Source organism: Dasypus novemcinctus, chromosome 13 (genome assembly GCF_030445035.2).
Source record: "Dasypus novemcinctus isolate mDasNov1 chromosome 13, mDasNov1.1.hap2, whole genome shotgun sequence".
In the NCBI taxonomy this organism is placed as follows: Eukaryota; Metazoa; Chordata; class Mammalia; order Cingulata; family Dasypodidae; genus Dasypus; species Dasypus novemcinctus.
In genome coordinates, this window is record NC_080685.1 from 22,667,186 (window position 1) to 22,678,687 (window position 11,502).

The window sequence follows — 11,502 nt, forward strand, 5'->3', positions numbered from 1 at the left end:
TGTAATATGGAGGTGGGGTGGGGCATGGAGGATAGCTTTGAGTTTAGACTTTATTGTCTTAATTAGATTTTATTGTAAAATTAACTATCGGAATGAGAACTTTGATTTTATCCCATTTCTCATCTCATAGATTTGAAATATCTAAACAAAGAAATCGCGTATCAACACATCACCCAAGGAGTATAAACTATTAACAAGGTTGATCAAGTGGTAGTACTACGTCTTTGGGGGATATTTCTGTCATGTATTTCTGCCCACGTTCGACGTGGTTAGTTCACCTTTTCCTGAATCCTGGGCCCCAGGTTGTGTGCAGCAGGGGTTTCTTTTTTCTACTACTGACCACTGAGATCTGGAGCCACGGTTGAGCACCACTGGTGTGGAGATCAAAAGGGAACACCGGAGTCTGCCGTGACTCGGATTCGAACCGAGGTTGCTGCGGCCACAACGCAGAGTACTAACCACTATACGATCACGGCGCGCCACCACCGAGCACCGGAAACCAACTTCTAAAGGTTCTGCATTCTTTCATTCTGTGACGTGTAATCAATCACAATCTTTTACTGCCCAGTTCTCAGGAACGCTAGGTCCTTGCACTTTTCTCTTTTTCGTGCTCTTTCTCCATTCTCCCTCCTCATTCTAATACACAGTACGAACAATCCTCGTCTACCCAGGATCCTCCCTTCGCCTCCGCACAGACTTCCTCAGAGGTCTGGGTGACCTCGTGGACGTCCCCTCTGCTCTCTTTCATCCTCTTCGGGTTCCCATTACAGCTCCACTCCTTGGTCGCTCCAGCTCAGGAACCCACCGAGCCCCCCGCTGACCCCGCGTGCAGGGGAGCGCGCGGAGCTCGTGCGAGCAGATGTGTCCGCCAGGACTTTCCGTCGCCCCGCCCTACGCGACACTGTACACTTGAAACTAGTTCCCGGAATAAAAAGGTACTTGGAAAATGACTCGCTCTTTAAGGAAACTTTCATTATTTACAGTCTCAGGGTTCTTCAAAAGACCAAAAGCTCAAAAACGACAATGTATTAATTCAACAAATCCTTACAGAGTGCGCGTCCTGGTGTGTACCAGACCAGTTAGAGGCGGTGGGAGGCGACGAAAGAGCGACCACCGCAAGACGCCTGCTCTCGCGGAGGTGGACGGAGGAATCCGAGGGGGGAAGCGGAGGCGTCAGCCGTCCGGAGGGAGGCTCGGTAGGGCGGCAGAACACTTCTCTTCAGGGACTACGGCCTTCCCACGTCCTCCAGCTCGCGCCTCGGTCCAGGTTGAGGATAGAGCTGGGGATGAGCGGGGACCCCGGTGAAAGGTCGCAGCCACGGGAGCCCGCGGGCCTCCAGCCTTCCTCGGGCCCCACTCGGCTCTGGCGAGGTGGGTCGGGGGTGAGGAGGGCGCCGGCTCCGGAGGCAGGTGAGCAACCAGGGTCAACTGTTGTAGCTTCGGAGCCACAGGATACAAACCCGATGAACAACACGATTCGTGGCCCCAACCTGTCCAGTTTTTCGAGACCTTTTGGAGCCTTCGCAACTGTTCTGCAGAAGGGGGTGCTCCTATTGGCATTTAGTGATCCCTTTCCCATTCACGAGACCTTAGGAATAGCTTGCTTGCTGTCTGGCGCTGTTAAGGCGTTCCGCCCTTAATTAAAGGTTGAAGAGTAGATCCTACCCAGACACTGTCACTCCCCCCCCCCCCACTATCACTTTTAACCTGTTAAGATGTCGCCTGCAGAATCCTATCCAGTGAAAGCAGTAACCTTACCTACCCTCCCGATCAAGTCCTATCTACCTCACACATGATACCTTTTCAGGGCCGTCCCACTTTCTCCCAGAGTATATCAAGAGCGTACCCAGGTCCACAGCTGTGGCCCCTGAAACAGAGAAGACAAGGGACCTAAGAGCCCATGCTCTGGTGGGATAAAATCCCAAGTTTTCCCTTTTGTAAACTCGAACTAGTAACTTAAACTTTCTGTGTCTTTCGTCTGTCATATGAAGGAGACAGTAGGATCGTATCCCGAGGACGTGCCTGGATTAAGAAATTGTTCTGTCAGTAATGTTGTGGTCCCTAGAAGCATCATCATTACAATTATCCTCTGCATTATTTTTCACAGGGACGTTTCTTCCATTGTTTAGGATCTTTTTTAAATACTGCTTTTAAAATTAAGTTGGTTTTGTTTCTTGTGTATATATTTTTGACCGCTTGTGCAGGTATTTCTGCAGTGGAAAGAACTGGGAGTACAACTACTATATCATGTGTTTATAGGCTGTTAATTTTAGTAAATCCTACAAATTTGCTTTCCCCAGGGCTGTAACAATTTATATTCCAATACATTTTTTCCTACTCCATGAGTGTCCCTTCCTTTATACATGTGTCAACACAATGAACTTTCTAAATATTTGTCTTTGATATTCTAATAAGAGGAGTAGTGCTATCCTGACTTAACTAACGGGGATGTGCATCAGAGGACATGACAAGCATTATGCAGAGATATCCTACTGCATATGTTTGACAATTAAAGTTCCAATTTTTTTAAGGTGTCCTTACACAAGGAGAAAAAAAAACCTTGTTGGTCCCATACAGTATTTCTTCCTCCCCTTTCTTCTTTTTAAAATAAATCTTGGCTTTTTCCTTTGAAGAAAACAGTCTAATACCTGGTATCCCGCCTATACAAGCATGAATTAGCATGCTATTAACTGTCTTTTTATTATTCCTTGACAGTTTTTTTTCTATTTCTACAAAAACTAGGTGAACTGAGACACATCATAAAAGCCAAAATGGACTCTTGTGCTTATGTGACCTGGACCCTTAGAGTTATTAGCTTGGGTTCTGTATTAGTCAGTCAAAGGGGCGCTGATGCAAAATACAAGAAATTGGGTGGTTTTTATAAAGGGTATTTATTTGGGGTGGAGCTTACAGATACTAGGCCATAAACATAAGTTACTTCCCTCACCAAAGTCTATTTTCACATGTTGGAGCAAGATGGCTGTCCATGTCTGTGAGGGTTCAGGCTTCCTGGGTTCCTCCCTTTCAAGGTCTTGCTTCTCTTTGGGTTCAAGTTTCCTTTCTTCCTGGGGTTGGCTTCTCTTTCCTCTGTGAGCTTACTTCCCGAGGCTCCAGCTTAAATCTTCAGCATCAAACTCCAACATCAAAACTCCAAAATCAGAAAACCCTCAACTCTGTTCTTTGCCATGCCCTTAGTGGGTGGGGACTCAACGGCCTAATCATAACATAATCGTGCCCAGGTACAGATCAGATTACAAGCATAATCCAGTATCTATTTTTGGAATTCATAACCATATCAAACTGCTACAGGTTCCTTTGTTCGGAACCTGTTTGTTAAATCTCATACAAGAAAAGGAAAATATCGAGTTGATAAAAAGGAGGGATCTTTAATACTTCTAAATGATATAAAGAATTTTAACATTTGATATATAATGTCGTAGAAAGTGCCTATGTTATATCATATTTCTTATCAAGATGACTTCTTGGACAAATTAGACTAGCTTAATAATTTTATTCTAAAAGCTTTATAAAAGCTTTATAGGTTTTCTGTGAGATTTTCTCATAATACAGAAAATAATGATAGCATTATATTTTAGCTTATACAAGTCTTGGTGTTATTTCTTTTGAAAATCCTAGTTTAACTGAACTTCTTAAATTTCTTACACTGGTTGTACTTGTCAAAGAACCTAACATTGCTTCCAATAAACTTTTAAATGTATAAAATTTAAAAATTATACATTGAGGTAAAGTAGGCTAATAATATCTTTCAAATAGGGATTAATTTTTATCAATCTAGAAACCATAAAGCACAATTGTTACACTTACAAGTTCTAGGTAAATATTTTAGGTATCAGTTACTGTATGACTACAGCATTCTCTGTGTCAACTTAATTTGTGATTTCAAGATGTGTAGTTAACTTTAAGACCTCCTATAATATTAACTGAATTAATGAATAATCTCTGAATTTCGCATTAGGGTTCTCTGGGGAAACTAAAACAATAGGAGATATTTGTAAATAGTATGAGATTTTATAAAATTTTCTCACATGACCTTGAGCTTGCACAAGGCCAAGTTCTGTGTGGCAGGCTACAAGGTGGGGACTCTCATGAAGGTCCTTGTGGCTCTCCCCAGGAGACGCCTCCTGTCTGAAGTAGAGATGGGAATTCTCTCCCTGAATGCTGAAATCACCTCTCCATTTAAAGCCTTCAACTGCTTGGATGATACTTCACTCATTGCTGAGGGCCATCTCAGTTGATTGTAGGTGCAAGCAGACATCTATGTGGTCAACTCACTGATAATTAAAGCCCATGCGGGAAGCGGACTTGGCCCAGTGGTTAGGGCGTCCGTCTACCACATGGGAGGTCCACGGTTCTAAACCCCGGGCCTCCTTGACCCGTGTGGAGCTGGCCCATGCGCAGTGCTGATGTGCTCAAGGAGTGCCCTGCCACGCAGGGGTGTCCCCACGTGGGGGAGCCCCACTCACAAGGAGTGCGCTCGGTAAGGAGAGCCGCCCAGCGCGAAAGAAAGTGCAGCCTGCCCGGGAATGGTGCCGCACACACGGTAGAGCTGACACAACAAAAAGAAACACGGATTCCCTTGCCACTGACAACAACAGAAGCAGACAAAGAAGAACACGCAGAGAACAGACAACTGGGGTGGGGGTGGGGTGGTGAAGGGGAGAGAAATAAATAAATAAAATCTTCAAAAAAAAAAAAAGTCCACAAACGCCCTTGTATTAAAACTAGCCCAGTGCTTGCTTGATCAAACATCTGGTCACCATTGCCTGACGGACTTGACTAATTAGCCTAACCATCACAATTTCCTAGAACCCGCTCCCCTTCTGGTCACTTTTATCTCCTAATAGATTGGCCTACAACAGTAATATAAGTATGTCACTCTTCCTGGGGAAGGCTGATGTTTCCTGGCTCTCATCTAGTTCTACATTTTATGGGAGTGTGGCTAGTGCTGTGGCTATTATTCTCCTGATTCTTGGGAACTAGTACTTTTCCACTGTCTTTATTGACTCTGGGAGACAAGAGCCTGTTGCATGTGTCTGCAATTCCTGATTGTTAGATGTTGCGGTGAGACAATTGGGATGGGGAGACAGCAATGGCAGGCAAGGATTTATTCAGAAAATCCAACGGGAAGGGGACTGAAGATAAAAACTTCAGCCCGCCCTGGCAGATGCTGCATGAATTTATACAGTACATCTATAGGTGGGAACATGCTTAGTGAGAGTGGGTTTGGGTTTATTGAAGATCCGAGGGCCTAGAGGAATGGCTAGAGGGCCTTGGACTAGGGGCATGAATTCTAGGGGTGCAGGAGGGGTTGGTGTGGTCATGTGGCTTCTTTGTCTACTCTTGTGAGGAAATGAACTGTATCTGGACACGTAGGCTCAGGATGGTGGGCTGCTCTATGTCACGGGATGTGGCTCCTTTTGAGTAAATGGCTGGTCACCCTTCCACAACAGGGCAGGTTAATAACAAACTTGCAGCTTCTGTAATTTGTGGCTGTTATGGGGCCTGAAGCTGGGGCCTAGTCCTGTCACTGATAGTCTAACAAGTGGATCAGATAGGATAAATGCCAGGACTTACGATACATTAGGCTCACAGAGCCCAAGAACCAAGGACATTTTCAAATAAAGCCAAAACTAAACTTTGAATTATTAAATCTTCTTGTAATTTCAAATAGCTGCCACCTAATGAATATACTGGCTTGTGTCAAAATGTCAACTAATGTCAGAATTTAGCATAAGTAAAATGAGGTCACAATTTTTTTTTCTATCTGGTTACATTGTTATCTTTTTTTCACTGGTGACATGCAGAGGCCAGTCTGGGACACCTTTTTTCTTTTTTTACTGGGAGGTCCTGGAGTAAATGGGAGCTAATTGCTTGAGCCACAGCCGCTTCCCAGGTCACAATTGTTTTACCCCCACTTACTTTTCCTCAAAAAGGTGAAATGGTTCTTACTATGGTTGGTAACCTTCTTATGATCTTTCATAAATAAAAACTGGTTAGATGGTTTGATAGAGGGAAGTCTATAGGAGTCATTAAATTAAGAGTGTTCTCTCTATATATTAAGTTAATATAATTAAATAATACATTAATGCAATTGTATATAGAACACTCAGATCAGGCTAAATTCTTTTGATCACCAATCTTTATTCCTCCTCTAATTTATTTATTTTTATTTTTTTTAAAGATTTATTTATTTCTCCCCCCTCCCCCTCCCCCTCCCCGTCCCCCTCCCCGTCCCCCTCCCCCTCCCCCTCCCCTTCCCCCTCCCCCTCCCCCTCCCCCTCCCCGTCCCCGTCCCCCTCCCCCTCCCCCTCCCCCTCCCCCTCCCCCTCCCCCTCCCCCTCCCCCCGTTGTCTGTTCTCTGTGTCTATTTGCTGCGTCGTCTTTGTCTGCTTCTGTTGTTGTCGCCGGCACAGGAATCTGTGTTTCTTTTTGTTGTGTCATCTTGTTGTGTCAGCTCTCCGTGTGTGTGGCACCATTCCTGGGCAGGCTGCACTTTCTTTCATGCTGGGCGGCTCTCCTTACGGGGCGCACTCCTTGCACGTGGGGCTCCCCTATGCGGGGATACCCCTGCATGGCAGGGCACTCCTTGTGCTCATCAGCACTGCGCATGGGCCAGCTCCACACGGGTCAAGGAGGCCCGGGGTTTGAACCGCGGACCTCCCATGTGGTAGACGGACGCCCTAACCACTGGGCCAAGTCTGCCGCCCTGTTTAATTTATTAAAGCATCCATTTCCCCAGGTGATTTAATATTTTTCACAGAATCAGAAAAGCAGTTTAGTGCAAACCTACCTTTGAATCCCAGACCTGCCATTTACTACTTGTGTGACCTCAACAAGTGGCCTGACCTCTCTTTGGGAAGTTAGGTGGCTTAACAACCTACTTCTTTTTTTTTTTTTAATATTTATTTATTATTATTATTTTTTAATTACATTAAAAAATATATATGCGGTCCCATTCAACCCCACCGCCCCCGCCCCCCACTCCCCCCACAGCAACACTCTCTCCCATCATCGTGATACATCCATTGCACCTGGTAAGTTCATCTCTGAGCATCACTGCACCCCATAGTCAATGGTCCACATCATAGCCCAGACTCTCTCACGTTCCATCCAGTGGGCCCTGGGGGGATCTACAGTGTCCCGTAATTGTCCGTGAAGCAGTATCCAGGACAACTCCACGTCCCAAAAACGCCTCCACATCTCATCTCTTCCTCCCGTTCCCCACACCCAGCAGCCCCCATGGCTACCGTTCCCACACCCATTTCACATTTCCTCTGTGGACATTGGATTGGTTGTGTCCATTGCACACCTATGTCAAGTGAGGGCTTAGATTCCACATGGGTACTGGATGCACTCTTCCCGCTTCTAGTTGTAGACACTCTAGGCTCCAACAACCTACTTCTTAGGAATGTTGAGGGGATTCAGTGAATTAATGTGATGTGCATAGAACAGTGTTCGGCATCTATATAAGGACCATTCCTAGATACGCTAATGCAGGATCTCCAATCCTGTGTAAAGTGTTCCACAATTACTTCTGAGCATCCCCAGGGATGTCTTACATGGTATCTGGCCATCAGCCTACAGAATAGGCTCTGCAAGAGTTCGATGGGGGGTGGGGGGGGGGGCGGAGCAGAAGCAGAAGCACACTTAGCCCAATGGACAGGGTGTCCGCCTACCACATGGAAGGTCTGCGGTTCAAACCCCGGGCCTCCTTGACCCGCGTGGAGCTGGCCCACACTCAGTGCTGATGTGTGCAAGGAGTGCCGTGCCACACAGGGGTGTCCCCTGCGTAGGGGAGCCCCACGCGCAAGGAGTACACCCCGTAAGAAGAGCCGCCCAGTGGGAAAGTGCAGCCTGCCCAGGAATGGTGCGGCACACACAGAGAGCTGACACAACAAGATGACGCAACAAAGAGACACAGATTGCCGCTGATAAGGATAGATGCAGTCACGGAAGAACACACAATGAATGGACACAGAGAGCAGACAACTGGTGGGGGGGGTGGGGGGGAGAAATAAAAAAAATCTTAAAAAAATAAAAGAATTAAAGGAAAAAAAAAAAAAAGAGTTCGGTGGGCACTTAAGACCGAAAACGAAAGGCCACTCCATATAGCAAAATAGTAACAGTATATTAGGGAGTTTACAATCCGGGAAGCCATTCCTGGGCAGTTGCAGGACATTCAGAGTAAAGATCAGAGCTGCCCTGGAGCTTCAGTGGTGATGTCAGTTATATCAGGTTATATCAGGTAAGAAGAAGGAAAGCACTGATCCATGTCAGTATTTACAAGACGGTGAATATGTTTCTTTGAAGTTACTGAAGTAGCAGGAGTAGTTTAGTGCAGATAGCTATTGTGCTTAGGAATATGCACATGCGCTTTAGGATGACTCTACAGAGAGCGGTTTTTTGCTTTATCTAGGAATTCCAGCTTCTCTGGTTTATGGCCTCACACGTAGGATCATAGATAAGGTCTCCCTAAGATAACATGGAATCAGTCACTATCTCTTTAATAACAGTGAGATTTCCCATCTCTAAAACAAAACAAATAAACAATCTGCTACATACCACAACAAACAAAGAAACATATGCCTTGGTGTTGTCAACTGCACAATTTCTCAGAGCTGCTCTGACTGCCACCTCATTTCTTGTTACATGTTGATTTCTTTATATGGTACTTGGCTGTAATCATAGCAACCACCAAATTCCCAGCTTGCAAAGATATATCACTGAAAGGAACGTAATGGGGAATTTTACTGTATGAAAATTATACCTCATTAAACCTGAGCAAAAAAAGAGAACAATCCCAAATGTTGTCAAGATGGAGAGCAATGGAAACACTCAATTATTTCTGGTTGGAGTCTAAAAATCCTCAACAACTTTGGAATATTTGTTGATAGTATCCACTAAAAGTAAGACATCACGTAAATATATGCTGTGACCCAGCAAGTCTACTTTTAGCTCTCTACTCTATAGCTGTGTTGCTCAATATATTGTTCAATATTAAACAGTTGAAATTTTGCTAGTGTCACATGTTCAAATAATAGTATTTTGATATATAAGATTCAATAATATATATTGTTAAAATTAACTTCTCATCTTTCTTTTTACTTTTCAAAATATCTGTACTAGAAAATTTAAAATTACGTATGTGGTGAGCATTGTACTTCAACTGAATGCTTTGCCCTAGAGATATGTGTGACTCTGTCCACTGAAAAGCATAAAAATGTGTATATTTATTCAAAACAGCCCCAGACAGGAAACAACTCAAATATACGAATAAGAGAAATAAATTTGTTGCAATAATTCATACAAAGATATACACATTGAAAGAAAGAACTACACAATACATGGGTGAATCTCATTGCCATAATATCGAGTGAAAGATGGCAGACCCATGTCTCTAGACCCTTCAAACAGTACATACTTTATGATTTATATATATGAAAGCTGAGGGCAGGAAAAACTAACCTATATTAATAGGAGTAGGGAAAAGGGATAGCTCTGTGGGGTCACTGTAGCCTGGGAAGAGGCATGACAAAGCTTCCTGGAGTCTGGAAATGTTTACACCTTCATCTGAGTGGTGGTTGATCAAGGGAGCTACATATCAGAAAAAAATTTTAAATTGTACACTTTGTGTGCTTTATATTTGTCATACCTCATAAAAAATTTAAAGCCACTTGGTTATCACTAGAGTGATGCTGATATCTATTCTCCTTGTTAGGCCTATGCTAAGGTACAAAGGACGTTCAAAATATTTATTACGTGTAGGGAGCAGGTGTAGCTTAATGATTGAGCACTTGCTTTGCTTATATGAGGTTCCACATTATTCATATAAATATACTATGATATATATATAAGATATATATATAGATAGATAGATAGATAGATAGATAGATAGATAGATAGATAGATATAATATATATATTTAGGAGGTACTAGGGAACAAACCCAGAACCTTGTACATGGGAAGCAAGCACTCAACCACCGAGCAACATCCACTTTCTCTCTCTATGTATTTATTGTGCCATTTTTGCTGGGCTCATAATTTTGGCCTTCCTCTGCCAGCTGATATCATGTTACGTCTATTTTCCTTACAACCACTATCTTGAGATGACACTCAACTGTTAATGCTGAGTCCAGGAGACTGAGGCGCTCATGGACAAATTTGTTTTTTAAGAGTAATTTTGGGGAAGCAGATGTGGCTCAAGCAAGTCGACTTTGGCCTACCACATGAGAGGTCCCAGGTTTGGTTCCCAGTGCCTCCTAAAAGGAAGATGAGCAGACAGCAACCGGACACAGAGAGCAGACAGTGACCCCAAACAAAGTGGGTGGGGGGGAAGATAAAGAAATCTTTAAAAAAAGTAATTATGATACGAAAGTGGGGGTTAGAATTGAGAAATACTGATGAGAAAAATGGTGCACCCCTGGCTTAACTAATGTAGAGGTGACAATGAAAGGACATGCTAGATATTACATACAAAAAGTCACCACAGCAAAACTTCCAAAAATCTCTTGAGGGATCCGTAAACAGCCAAAGTTGTTTTCCTAATAAGTTAGCCCACTGCACCAGATTAGACTTTCAGACTGGTTGTTTGACAACTTTAAGTTCTTAAATTTTCCAAGGAAAGGGAAAACACAGCTCCCATTTCCAGAGATGGGTTTTTTGTTCCTCCTCTTTTCTGCCTCTTTTAAAAATCCTATTTTTGTCTTTGTTTAATGACAAAATTCTAATGAAAGTTTCCCTCTTTTTAGAGTAAACTTGTGTGAAATAATTCACTCATATCTCTTATTTACTGCTTTTTAAACATAATTTCATATTAACCTTAGTATGCATCATAGAAATCTTTAAAATGTATTCTGGGATGGAGACACTACCTTGCAAAATTTAACCCTGGAACCACTGGAAGACAGATGCATCTTAGCCTTTTAATAAAACCTTTACCCAATCAGTGTATGGTCTATAAACCCAATCTAGTACTTTCTGTGTCTAAATTCTTTGGTTCTGTATTTTGGCCCTTGGACCTTACCCCCTGATTCTGAGGAGTTTGGGGGACCAGTTGTGTTCTGCTTGTACCAGGGTGCCCTTTCCCTCTCAGGAAAGGAAGTGGCACACATCGTTGAAGCCCCTGAGGTCCCAGAGATTCTGTGGGCTCTGCCGTTTGGCTCCTGATGAAGGATGAGAGCCCTCTACCACCATTCAAATCCTACCTCAAAACTTTTTCCTCCCCAGTGCTCAAGACCATTGTTTCCCTGGCTTCCATTCTTATACTGCGGTCTTGTCTATGCAACAGAGAAATGAACTTTGCGCAACTCAGTAAAAGGCACTTCTTGACCTGGAGATATGGCAAAATTTCTGACATAATTGTCTTAATCTTATATTACCTAATTCACACAAATATTGTACAGCCCATTGTAGTCTCCCATCATGAGAGCCTGGAATTTCACTTACTTGTCCCAGGCTCCTTCAGAAACAGGGCAACTCCT

General features: G+C 43.6%; 1 non-coding gene across 1 annotated transcript; it reads right to left on the reverse strand.

Moving 5' to 3' along the window:
* Positions 1 to 404: 404 nt before the first annotated feature.
* On the reverse strand, positions 405 to 476 carry TRNAH-GUG (transfer RNA histidin (anticodon GUG)). Its single transcript has one exon. It is a non-coding gene; the product is annotated as a tRNA-His (tRNA).
* Between the last annotated feature and the right edge of the window lie 11,026 nt (positions 477 to 11,502).